Source organism: Pleurodeles waltl, chromosome 1_2 (genome assembly GCF_031143425.1).
Source record: "Pleurodeles waltl isolate 20211129_DDA chromosome 1_2, aPleWal1.hap1.20221129, whole genome shotgun sequence".
Lineage (NCBI taxonomy): Eukaryota > Metazoa > Chordata > Amphibia > Caudata > Salamandridae > Pleurodeles > Pleurodeles waltl.
Window position 1 is genome coordinate 318,908,541 of NC_090437.1, and position 12,851 is coordinate 318,921,391.

The window sequence follows — 12,851 nt, forward strand, 5'->3', positions numbered from 1 at the left end:
CCAGCAAGTCAATAAGCCTTGCTTTGAAAAATGCATTCAATATTCCTGCTTTCAAAAATCACTCAATACGTATGTATTTTAAGATAACTTTGTAATACTAAGAAAACCCATGGGTAGTGGGTAAAATATCGGTGTCATGATAGATGACAGAATCTTCTCTTGTCTGCCTCTAGACATGGCTTTTGGAGGGACCCCCCCCAATGTGCTTACGTAGCTGGTGAATGGATTCCTCCTCATGCTTGTAGATGTGGACCATGACAGCATCCTTTTTTTGCTTATAGACACAGCTCTTCATAGCAGCATCCTGACAATTGCTCACATAGTTATTGGAGGCTTCCTCTTTCTTGTAATCACAAGCCTGGTCCTTGGAGGTGTCCTGTCTTTTCTGCTTCCTGACCTGTCTTGTGGAATCATCCTGACACATGGTTGTATTGTCTCCCATTCAGGATTGGTCAAGTTTCTTATATCCAGCTAATTCTTCTATTGGTAAATGTATTTGGTTTTTTGAATCTATTGATCAAGCATCTCAACTTGAAACACTGCACCTAGGATGAGTTTGCAGTATATAAGAACACAATGAAAAATGTAAGGAGTGACCAGGATGTCATGGGGAGTAGGATTGAGAAACGTACATTTGGATGAGGATCCTGCATTTTATTAGTGTTATGGACATGATCTACAGTGAATTAACACATATGCTGACCAAAATACATAATTTTATAGTGATAGTTATAATTTGTGAAGCAGTCACAAAGGGTAGGTAGCTATGCACATTATGTTGCTGGTGTCTCCCAGTTAGAGGCTGATTGAGTCACTCGGCGTTGAATTACCATGTGGAATTTGCTCCTCCATATTTGAAGTGATGTGATGAGAGAACCAGATCGATTTTTCGAGCCAGAAATATTGTGTGAGACTTTGACTACAGTAGCAACCAAGCTTCATCCCTTGTTTTCTTTCCTGACAGTCCTCCCTGCCAGAAAACACCACCTTCTTTTCTTCCTTAATCTCCCAACCGTTTCCCTCACTCCACATGGTACTCAGAGGTACCTGCATGCATTTGCCACATGCTCAAAACAGGTGGTAAAGGTATGTTTTAAAAAAACACCGAATTGGAGATTCTGTTTGGGTTTATGACCAGCAGATTCCTCCCACATGTTCATTCACCTTTTCAGGGTTATTTCATATTGCACGGCACAGGGGCAGATTTACTGCACAGTAGCTGTAATAATGCTTACTATTATAATGTGTCCCCACTGCTGTACAACACATATTTCTTAAAACTTTATTTTTCATTTTTAAATAAGAAATACAAATGCAGCGGTAATAACAGCAGTAACAGTACACAGTGAGTGGGCGAAGGAACAGCTCTCTACATTGCAGTGGGCAGTCACATACAGTTTCCGAGGTAAGAGCCGCAGGCAGGTACCACAGTGAAACAATCCCATACCTGCACCCACCTGGGAATCTAACCCAGCAGAAAAACTACAGTTCTGAGCTATCAATGTCATCATGGTCAGGGCCGAGCCAGGGGACAGGAACCTGTCATACAGATCTCGTTATACAAGAAGATCCTCCTCCACTTTTTCATCTTGCTAACTGAGCATCATGTGTGCCCCCTCTGCCAACAAGCCATTCAGCCACATCCTTATAGCAGTGGGCTATCTCGGACACACGGTGGTCCATCCAGGTGATGGCCATCCTACACCTAGCAAGGACTAGCTGCAAATATTTGTACACCATCTAACGACCTTTAGTCCTCCTGACGTCCCCCAGTAAACAGCACTTATAGGGGACACTGTTACTCGTAAGGAGTTGACACCTGCAAGTTTACTCACTACCAGGAACCAACTGTCTTTCACAGCTCGACAGTCTAAGGCCAAGTGGAGGAAGTCGAAAAATGTGCAACTAGTATATAGCCCCTTAGTGGGATCTTGGGAAGAGATCACAGTGCAAAGTAGGTGTTTGTTTGGGACTCCTTGAGATCTGAGACAGATGTTGGATTGTTGCTTTAATGGGTGAATTCCTGTACAGATGTGCTAGTGTTGCAGAGGACCAAGAGGGAGTTCAGCATGGTGACGAAATGAAAGATGAGTAAATGTTGTACTGTGTGCAAGACTTTTAAAGATGCTGTAGTCGTGTAGTGTGATAAACTATGTGAAAGATACTGGAGCAATTTGGGATGATAAGATATTATGCTGAGCACTAGTAAGGACATTTTGAGATTGGAGTTAATGCAGTTTCCATCATGTGAAGCTGGCAAAGATCTAATTGAGTGATTTTGAAGAGTTAATTTGTAGGGACACAGAGCGTGATTAGTTCAAAGGTTGATCACCCAAGGTCTTTAAAGAGGGGAATGGAAAATGGGTGCAATATGAGAGGAGGGTAGGCTGCACAGTTGTGCAGATGAGTGTGGTGCTTGTAAGTTGTGATCTGTCAATTGGGCCATACAGTTCAAGTGTCCAGGATTTCAATCAATCAGTTTGTTATGCTTGGTAAATGGTACAGGAGGAGGATTGTAATTCTAGCATGGGATATGAATTGAATAATGGTGACTAAGTCAGGATTGACTCTCAAATTAATTTGCTACTGGGAGTAAATTAAGTCTATCAGGAGAGAGTTGGTGCTGATAGAACAGGGCATAGAGGAATGGTGAGGCCACAGAAGGGGAGAAAGTGTGCACTAGAGAACTTCTGAAGTAACGGCATGACTGAAAGAGAAGTAGACAGAAGACAGCAGGATTTGACCTATGATGGGGAGTAAAGGAGGAACCAACAGGGCATAATAAAGCAGGGGATAAAGAGGTCCAGTAGTGACGTGTGTGCACTGTTCCACATGCCGGCATGGAGCTGCTGCCACTAGGCCTTCGTTGGCTGGTAGACAGTTGGGTGCCAGTGCCCGGTAAACTTTGGCAATTCCAAGTGAGAGTGCCTGTGCATACCATGATCTCTTCCACCCCTTCCTTGATGGTTGAGGAACACTAGCCAGCATCATTATTGATGAGGAGCTAGTCCCTAGGATAAGGCCCTGGAGTTTTTTCTGTGAGTCTGGGCAGGCGAGGTTCGTTGCATGGTGGACTTTGTCTGCTTTTGAGATAGAAGGCAATGAGACAAAGTGGACTGCCTTGCTTCAGTCATTCAGGACTGAGAAGATAGATGTTGGCTAGGACTTCATCCACTCCCCTCCTTTAGGCTTTGGGGAGCCAGGTGACTATCTGTTAGGTGGGAATCCCAGTAGATAGTGGGCCACAGTCCTGTTGTCCTTCTGATGCTGTAACACGTGCTAACACATTTTGCAACATTCACAGGAATCAAATGCACAACAAGGTCAACGTACCTTTTGACCCAGAAAGATGTATAGTGAACCATAAATAATTAATTCAAGACCACCCCAACAATTTAGACACCATGACCAATGTGGCCACGGAAGGAAAACTCAAATCAGTAATGTTTATTGCAAACACCAGCTCAAAGTCACGTGTAAACAGCGCAAACCAAGTTCTAGAGATAAATAATCACCAAGGATTGCCCAGGGTGACGAAATACGTTCAGGCGAATAAACATCAATAAAACTAAACATTCAAAAAGAAAGCTACAGAAAGTTAAAAGAAATATCTGAGACACGGAAATCATGTGGTGCTCAGATTGCACAATCATCTCATCATTTCAAATTCAATCAAGTCAATAACTATTGGCTGAGCACAGGCTAACCGTATAGCTAACCAAATTAGCCATAAACGGGTGTGGAGTAACACATGTAGACAAAATGCAGCAAGGGTCTCGCGTATGTTCGAGTAAGAGCTGTTAGCGTTGTAAATTCATAACTGGACTTTTCTTGCCACATAAATTGAAAATAAAAAGTAAAACAGTTGACATAAGCGAGCCGATTCAAAGTGCCACGGCCGCAATGAGCGTGAGCACAAAGGAGAGACATAAAAGGAAAAAGAAGTTCCCTCGCAGTCAAACGTATCAGCAAAAGTGCAATTATCCATGTTATAGGGTCTATGGCCAAGGCGGTAACAAAACTGCCCCCGGGAGGGACAAACATAAAGCATTTAACAATAATGATAAAGGATTTTTGAAAGGCAAGCCCATGAACGAGTGATAGTGTTGGAGGTGAGGTGGGCATGGTTAAAAGCCCACAGGTAAATTACAACAGGCCAGAGGGCTTGCACGCGCGACCTACAAATAATAAAAAGGACACAAATAATTTGAAAAAAAAGAATAACAGGACACTAACTAAAGCGGAAAATAAAATAAGTGTCAGCATGGTGGAGAGTCTAACCTAAAAAGGGCAATTCAAGGGGCAAGGGCAAATGTCAGAGAGGAAGATAGATCTCCAAGGGATACAGCAGTCAAGGTATCTTCATCAGCAAAGCATCTGGTCAGGACAAGGGCTGCTCTTCGTCTGCATCTGGGCATGTGAGCAAAGATTGATCAACCATGACATATGAATCCACATTAAATATTCCAATTGGCTTCCAGGGACAAGTTTATATTACGAAAAAGAGGCATCATCCAATCAAAATATTAGCAAACCACAGTTTGCAACAGTCCAAGATTTTCCCAGGTCTGTCATGAGAACATCTCCTTTTCCGTATGACTCCAATGGGTTTGAAAAAACTAAGTTTTGCCATGTTTCTGTATTATATCCATTTCAAGGAAGAATTACTCCAGTTCTTCTATGGTTAAACAACAGACTTTTTTATAAGGAGGGCTTTGCTTCTCATGGGAAAGAAATCTGAAAGAAGGTTTCAGGTTATGAGAAAACAATTCAGCACATTTATATGACTGTGAAATGCAAACTCTAAAGGCCTTAGTTTCGCTAACAAAAGAAAATATTAAATGCATTGAAAAAATACTTAATAAAATAAATAATATGCAAACATTATAAATTCATCACTAATAATCATTTGTATGAATAATACATTTCAGTATAAATTGTAGAAACTTCGTTATTGCATTACATTAAGTATAACGAGGAAGTGCATTTTTCTCATTTGCACATAATTTCAAACCCAATAATCTTTCACTAAACATAAAAGAATCAAATTATTTTTGACATAAGCTATTGAAAGTGTAAATTACATTTTAACATCAACATTAACCTTCTAGCTTTTGATTAATATAGAAAGACACACATGTCAAACTATAAAATACACACAAATGGCACATTTAAAATGCATATTAGTTTTTCTCTCTTTTAAAGTTATGAGCTGAAACTTGTCACTATCTGCTGACTTCAGTGACATGAGAAACAGAGCCAAAATGTACGCTATATCCCTGACTGACAATCGCATAATTTAGATTTTTCTCTTCTGCTAGTAGACTGTGCATAGAAAGTGGTATGACTAACCACACTCTGCAGTTATTCAGGTAGTTACATTTAAAATCTGCATATTTTGTATATGCTTACGCACTCTGAACCAAGATGTCTTTTTACACCTTCCCATATATTTGTTCCCCACATCAAATGTCCATTTGGGTCAAGGGTTTGTGTGCCAGCACGAAACTTTTGATAACTTATAACTATAACTTAAAACTTAGGAGTCTAGTTTAAGCATGGAATCTCAAAGGAGGTTGAATTTGAAATGATGCACAAAATAAGGGGTCTGCTGTGAAATTGATTCAATTGAAACAAGATTTATATTCAAGTAGAAAATCAGCAAAAGCCTTTCCTTTTTGCGGTAAGAGCTAGAACAATGAAATCTCTGTCCATCTGAATTCTGTTTTCAGACAGATCTTGCATGGTTGAAGGTTGGAGCTGCTTTCCATAGGTACTTTACCTTCTACTTGCTGCCCGCTTTGGAATGTTCATGTTTGGTATGTGTGGCATTCTTTAATGGCAGCTAAAAGAACAATACCTTTTGGGAGTGTGTGGAGCTGGACTCATTAGAACAGGGTTAGGCAAGTCTGAACCACAGTGTTGAAATAATTGTGTGTGATAGGCATAAGTGAAAGGGTTTCTGAGGTTAGTTGGGGCAATTTTGTTTTCTGGATCAGTTCTTCATTTTGAGTAAACCGTGAGATAAAAAATGGAAGCCAGGGAAAATTGTGGGGGTAGGAGGAAGGGAAGGGGAGAGGGCCATAACATGCTCAGTAGTTGGGAGATAATCTTCTACCCAGGAGTCCACTCTCTGGGGGTATGCTTTGTGGACCCGGTATAGTGGTTGTCAGCCTCTTTGAGCTTCCTGGAACTGTAGTCTGGTCGCTTGCTTCACCTTCTACACCATTGGGATGTGATGAAACTGCAGGGAGGGCGCTCTCTTGGGGTGTGGGCGAGGAAAAGGAAGATAATAAGGAGTTTGATTTTTCTTCTCTAGGGTTATAACTTAGTATGCAAGGCAGGAGTCTCTTGCTCCTGGGCTCTTATATGGAGTTAGGAGGATGGTGTCTGTGCTTCCAGGGCATGAATCCTTTATGTGCTGTGAGGTAGGGCTGCCTGCGTTAGACCTGTAAATTGTGCTTAGTTTTATACTAATGAATGCTGATTAGATTTTGTCACTTGGTATCACAGTGTTTGTACTAGTGTTGGTTTAGAATTGTAGAGTATAATTTTAACAGAACCACTTGAGATGTTAAATATCTCTTGATTGACTTGCGATTCATGACCAAATTTAAGGTAAACTATATTGGAGTGACCTAAATGGAAGGTTGTGTGGAGCAGACATCCGCATTTCTGGAGCATCTGCATCACACTGTTTTCTTACTTAATCTTCAAAGTGAAATAGTGTGCATAAAGCTGATCAGAGCGGCACACAAAACTGCTTTTTCCCAAGCCTTTCCCTCAGTTGGCAACCAAAGAGTGCAATTATCTGGGCAGGATGTTTGGTTAGTTTTGTTGACAATACAAAGTTTTTCTTTTTGAGGATAGTAGCAAGAAGCTATTCATTTTTTTGCAGCAAAAAATGCATGAATCTTCAGAATGACTGGATCTATATCCATGGCAGTTCTATGCCAATCAGTCTGTGTTCAAAAAAATTAAACAGAAGTGAAATTGACCCAAGATCTGAACTGTGCATGCCTGGCACTTCCCAGAATTTACAATCGCATCGTCATTATGTATAGCCTAGCAATCTAAGAATACTGGATTGGATTGGATTGGGTTAGCAAAGTATCTGATTTATGAATAAAAGGAAATTCAGACTAAGACACAGAACATACTTCTACAACGAGTAGCTCGTGAGCTACTGATAGCTCTCCAGCTACCTGTAAGTAGCTTTCCTGGTTTCAGCCCACTGTACTAAATTAGAAGCTTTTGCTTGGTTGAATTAATATATGTACACCAAAATTGAGAAGCATGTATTTGGAGATGAAAATGTGTGTATTTACAGAACTCATAAATTGATGTTTGGAAAAAATGGTTGAATTTTCAAAATATATTTAAAGCTGATATTTGAGTGATAAAAATCAAACGGTGTGTGGGACAGTTGTTATTAATATTATCAACTAGGTTCTAGGGGCCGTGTAGCAATGCCTGTTTGGTGTTACACATGTAGGGGCATTTTACATTGAAAAAGCATTTATTGCATATCGGCTAGCAACCATGGCCAAGGTGATCATAGCTGGTAATCTTGTATATGGTGTCCACAAATGTCATCTTGCCTTAAATGGTTACTATTACATCTCTAATAATTTTGGTAGCTCCGGAGGATTTCCATTTAACATAAATTGCTCTTATTTCAGAAAAGGATGGAGACCCCTGACATAGAACTATTTGTCTAATTTATGGGTTTCAATATAAATTTGTTATATCTATTTTTATTTTAGTTTGAGAAACTGCAAGACAACATAAACATACAACACAGTGCAGGTTACACTAAAGCAAGATGTTTTCGATGTATAATGATGCCCGAGGGTGCACATACCAGAGTACCATCAGTGAAGGACTAACCACAACACTGATCTTATCCTTAATCCCACGGACCCGCCCCACATCCTAATGTGACCAGGCATTAAATAACATAAGCATGTAGGAATATATCAACTCCATATTTGGTCGTCACTTGTTCAATGAGGGGGGCATGTGTCTCCGTCCCCCATTGCCTCATCGCTACTTACAGAACCTACTTCCTCCTCACCAGTGAACTGCTCCAACAGTGCACCCCAAGCTGCCACAATAGCAAGTGCCCTCTCATTGCTGCGTGTCGTGCGCATATGTTGCTCCTCCGCCGCCCCCCACTCCAGCAAATCTCGCAGCCAGCCAGAAGTCGCAGGGGTCCACATACTCATCCAACCAATCGCTACTCTACGCTTGGCCAGTACCAACACTAGCTGCACCATCTTGTACACAACCCCCCTACCCCGCGGCCTATGCACCATTCCCAAAAGACAAGACATCGGGGCTGCGTCCAATTCGAGTTCCGTAGCCTCCGCAGTCGCCGCCATCACTTCCTGCCAGAAAGCATAAACCGCACTACAGGACCAGGCCAGGAGCAGGAATGGAGCACCAAGCTCGCCACAATGAGGACAGCACGCTCCTCGACCTGGGTCCATCTTATTAAGTTTACTGGGAGTGATATATGTTCTGTGCACAAAATTGAAATGCAAAAGTTTAAACCTGTGATTGCATGACACCGTTCGGACCAACGATAAGGCTGCATCACAATCAGCTTCCTCTATGGGCAGCCCCAAGTCAGTCTCCCATGCCTTATGTCCCGCGCTTATCAAACCCGGTTGATCCACTCGCAGTGCCTTGTAGAACCGAGTGATCAGGTGCGTATCCTCGCCCCAATTAAGCAGTCCATTCCATACCGAGGAGGCCTCCGGGGGCAGATAAAGGCACTGAGGCAAAAACACCATCTTTGCTACTGCAGCCCAACCCATAACGGAAAGAGGCAACTTATTCCAGAAAGAAACTGAGCGTTCCAGGCCAACTACTACTCGCTCAACATTGTTTTATTGTACGCATCTACAGAGTTAGTGACCCAGATACCAAAGTACGGAAAGCACTCAACTTCCCAGTGTAACCCAACCCCAGGAAGCTCAACCTGAGGTATCCCAACAAGAGACCCCAAAGGAAACGGGAGCGATTTTTTTCATATTAATCTTGAGACCAGAGACAGACCCAAATAGCTTCAATCTCTGTAGCAGCGCCGGCACCGAAACGCAGGGATCCCGCACATAGACCAATGCATCATCAGCATAAATGGAAATTACATGAGTTGCCCGACCCACTAGAATCCCCCACTGCACCATCTCCTCACAAAGCCAGATCGCCAGAGGCTCCACCGCCAGAGCAAACAAAAGAGGGGAGAGCGGGCATCCCTGTTGTGTGCCCCTGCCAATCTCCCAGATGTTCAAGGTCTCTCCCCCAACACCTACTCGAGCTGTTGGGGCAGTGTACAGTAGTCGAACCCAATCCATTTTTCTTGCATATTGATTCTTCTCTCTGATTTGGGCCTTGCTCCCTTCCAGTGCATCTCTCTTCTATCAGTCATAAGCCCTGTTCCACTCTTAATTGTAGTATTTCTGACCTTCTTACATTGAGTGTGTACCCTGGCCCAATCACTCACCCATCCTATACCTCAGTATCTTTCCCCAGACATCTTTTCTCCAGCTTTTCTCTGTCCTCCATAATGCTCTTTGGCCGCCTCACTTTTTTTGATACCTGCTATGGATTGTAAAAAAGTTAATAATAGAACAATACTGGAGGACAAGGAGGGAATGATTTCATGTCCGTTTTTGGACTTTCCTTAACTTAAAAGAAAGCAGAGCAACAAAGTGTCTCTCTAGGGTAGGCTGACTTTTATTAAAAGTAATGAATGCAACATTTTTGTTGTGCCTGCATTATACTGTGAAACTTCCACTATCTTGTTTTTTCAGATTTCTGTAACAAGTGGCACAGGAGCATAACTGTGGAAGGGGGGGGCATTAAATCTATTGCGCACAGTTCTTTATCAATGCAGTTAAAATATACTTAAGGCTACTGGTTTTATGGTATTTATTTTTATTGAACATTTCCATTTGTATTTATATCTATTTATTTTTTGTCATCTTATCAGGATGTATCCATCTTTATTTTGTGCTTTGTGAATAAATGAAGCAGTAACACATATATTTCCACATTGATTTAACAAATAAATGTGCAATCATACTTTGATACCTGTCCAGTTTTAGCACATTAGGTTGCCAAATATAGTAAAAAACGCACATGAATGAATTTGCATATGTTGAGAGATGCAGTTGCTGAAGGAAATCTCACTCCTTTTTTTTTTTTTTTTTTTTTAATTGCACATGCTCTCAACCTACACGACTATTTACTGGAAATTCATGAACAGTACGTAGAGTCACTGAAAAGTTGCCAAATTTTCTGTATTTTTCCACTTTTAAAAATAAATACAGACAGGAAACACTTTGATTTCTGTCTGTCTTTATCTGTAAAAATCAGCAAAAACAGAAAACTGAGAGCCTTAAATATAATACAATATATAAACCTCCTGGGCCATACTAATACCATTAGCCTCAGCAGTTGGGCAGTCAGTTGTGATGCATACAGGCTGAATAATAATTCCCTTATGCTGCTTGGCACTCTTGCACTCACATAAGACAAAACTGCTAAGAGTTATATCCACCGCCTAGAAGTGAAACAGTCCACAGCAATACAGCCATCACCAACTGAACAGGCATATAATAACTGACGAGAACTGCCACAGGCTACCAAAAGACTTTATATTTGGTATAACCAGCTAAATACTCTGACTGCTGCTTCATATCTCACAGTGGCAATCAGATACTGAATGATAGTAACAAAGTCTATTCCAGCAGATCTCTCCAATGTTTCGTCCTCCAACCACTGCCTGCTCAGGATCAGAAAATTAAAGAAAGCATCTCATAATGACAACCCAGTGAAGTAAAGAGTTAATATGGACTATGATCAGAAAAATACCACAAAGTAACCCGTAGAGGCAATTAAACATGCCTGCATACTGAAAAACCATAAACTGTTGCCTCTGTCACTCCTCATCGATCACATTGCTAAGCACAGTCATGCACAACATGGAAACACTTCCCACATAGGACCAAAACCAAGATAACACACTTAAAACTCTAGCATGCTATACAGTGTATTATGCTTCCCTTATTGGCAAGAACTTCAACACTCAAAATATGGGTGGTAAGCGCTATTTAAATGTTGCAATGTAGTATAGTACTATTGATTACAATGATGAAGAGCATTGGAGACTCCATGTAAATAATTAAAGCATTACCACACAAGTCTTTAATGAACATGAAAGTGCCACCCATAACAAGCTGTCATTCTGCTATTGCCAGCTTCACTTCTTTCACTCAAGGCTCATAAAAAAACTATGTGACAGAGTTGGGAAGTGAATTTGAATTAATCCATTCGCTTGCACCCCTTGCATGTAGTTTTGTGCCACAGAGGCGTGTGGGGCTGAAAAGGGCTCCAAGCATTTTCACGCTGGCTGCGTGGATTTTTTGTCAGTTAGATAGCCTGTTGATTTCCCTAGTATGGACGGGTCGGCAAAGTAGGGTGGTGCTGTCCATCCCGCAGAAGGACCTAGAAGGGGGAGGACTGGCGATCCCCAACATCAGATATTATTATTATGCAGCACATCTTCAGTGTGCAGCCAAATGGATGTCAGAGGTTGATAGTTGGGAAAAAAGGTTGTTTGCTGGTGTGTGTGAGGGGCAGTCATTGGTGCATATTCTCATGTCAGGGGGCAGATCTGATCCCTCTGTGCCATACCTGGTAAGGGCAACCGCTGGGATCTGGGAACGGGTAGTGAAACAGGGGGTCCGACAGGCTTCCTTTGACAGGGAATTGAGGATATGGGATCTGTCTCTGTTTCGGGATATGGCGAGGTCAATGTCGGTAGAGGCCTGGAGGTCGGGTGGTTGCGAGGTGGCTGGTGACCTGTGCCCTAATGGTGAATTTCTTTCATTTACTGATGCTCAGGATCTGTTTGAGTTGGGTTCTGGCCAGTTTCGGCAATATGCTAAAATTGAAAGTGTGGCCCGCGAAATCTAGGACAGTTTCCCGATTGCCACATCACCAACTTGTTGCTCGTGTTTGTTCTTTTGGGACCTTAGAGTTGGGAAATGGGCAAAGGTCTGTGGGGCAATTTTTGAGCTGAGGACCTGGATGTTACGGAATGTGCTAGCCTACGAGACTCTCCAGCACAATATAGAAAGATGGGCAGCATTTTCTTAGAGCATGGACTAGCTTTTTTATTGTCACTGGTGAAATTGCTTAGTGTCTTATTTGTCTTTGGACTTAGTCTGCCCCTTGCCACCAAACCCAGGACCTCCAGCCCTGGAGGTATGGCCCAGGATGGAAGGGTGTGTATGAGTGCACAGACAGAGATGAATGAGTGTACACAGGCGCAGTTGGTGCGACATGAGCTACATTTTGAGTTCCTTATGCTTCAGGCTTTTTACTTGTATAGAAACAAAGTCCTGTTGTCAAAGGGATGCCACACTTTAGTCATTCAAGGGATCCCTCATGCCAGCATCCTCACTGACTTGTAGCAATGTGGCGCGCGAGTAAGCACAGCTGTCCTGCTTTCCCTTCACTTATCTGGCAGCCTTAAATGTCAGAGATCCATTAACAAGCACAGCATAGACCTGCAAAAGCAATACATTGGGGAGAGATAGGGCTTACCCATAGAGACTTATAGACACTTGTGGAACCACTGGGTATTTAATTTCACCCAGTTCACAATAAAACAATTAAGGGTGCAAATGATGGTGTTCTCTAACTAGATTCCGTAATCTCTTGAGAACAGACAGCATAAGATTTTGTAACTTCATATTCATCTTCTGGATCTTATGGATGTGTCATTTAAAAAGCCCCAAAAGACTTCTGAAGCCTATCAAGTGATAACACTGCCT

The 12,851-nt window shown here is 41.9% G+C and overlaps 1 protein-coding gene across 1 annotated transcript in view; it reads left to right on the forward strand.

Moving 5' to 3' along the window:
* Positions 1-12,851, forward strand: part of ZDHHC21 (zinc finger DHHC-type palmitoyltransferase 21) — a 177,582-nt gene that overhangs the window by 22,552 nt on the left and 142,179 nt on the right. The gene's annotated exons all lie outside the window — the stretch shown is intronic.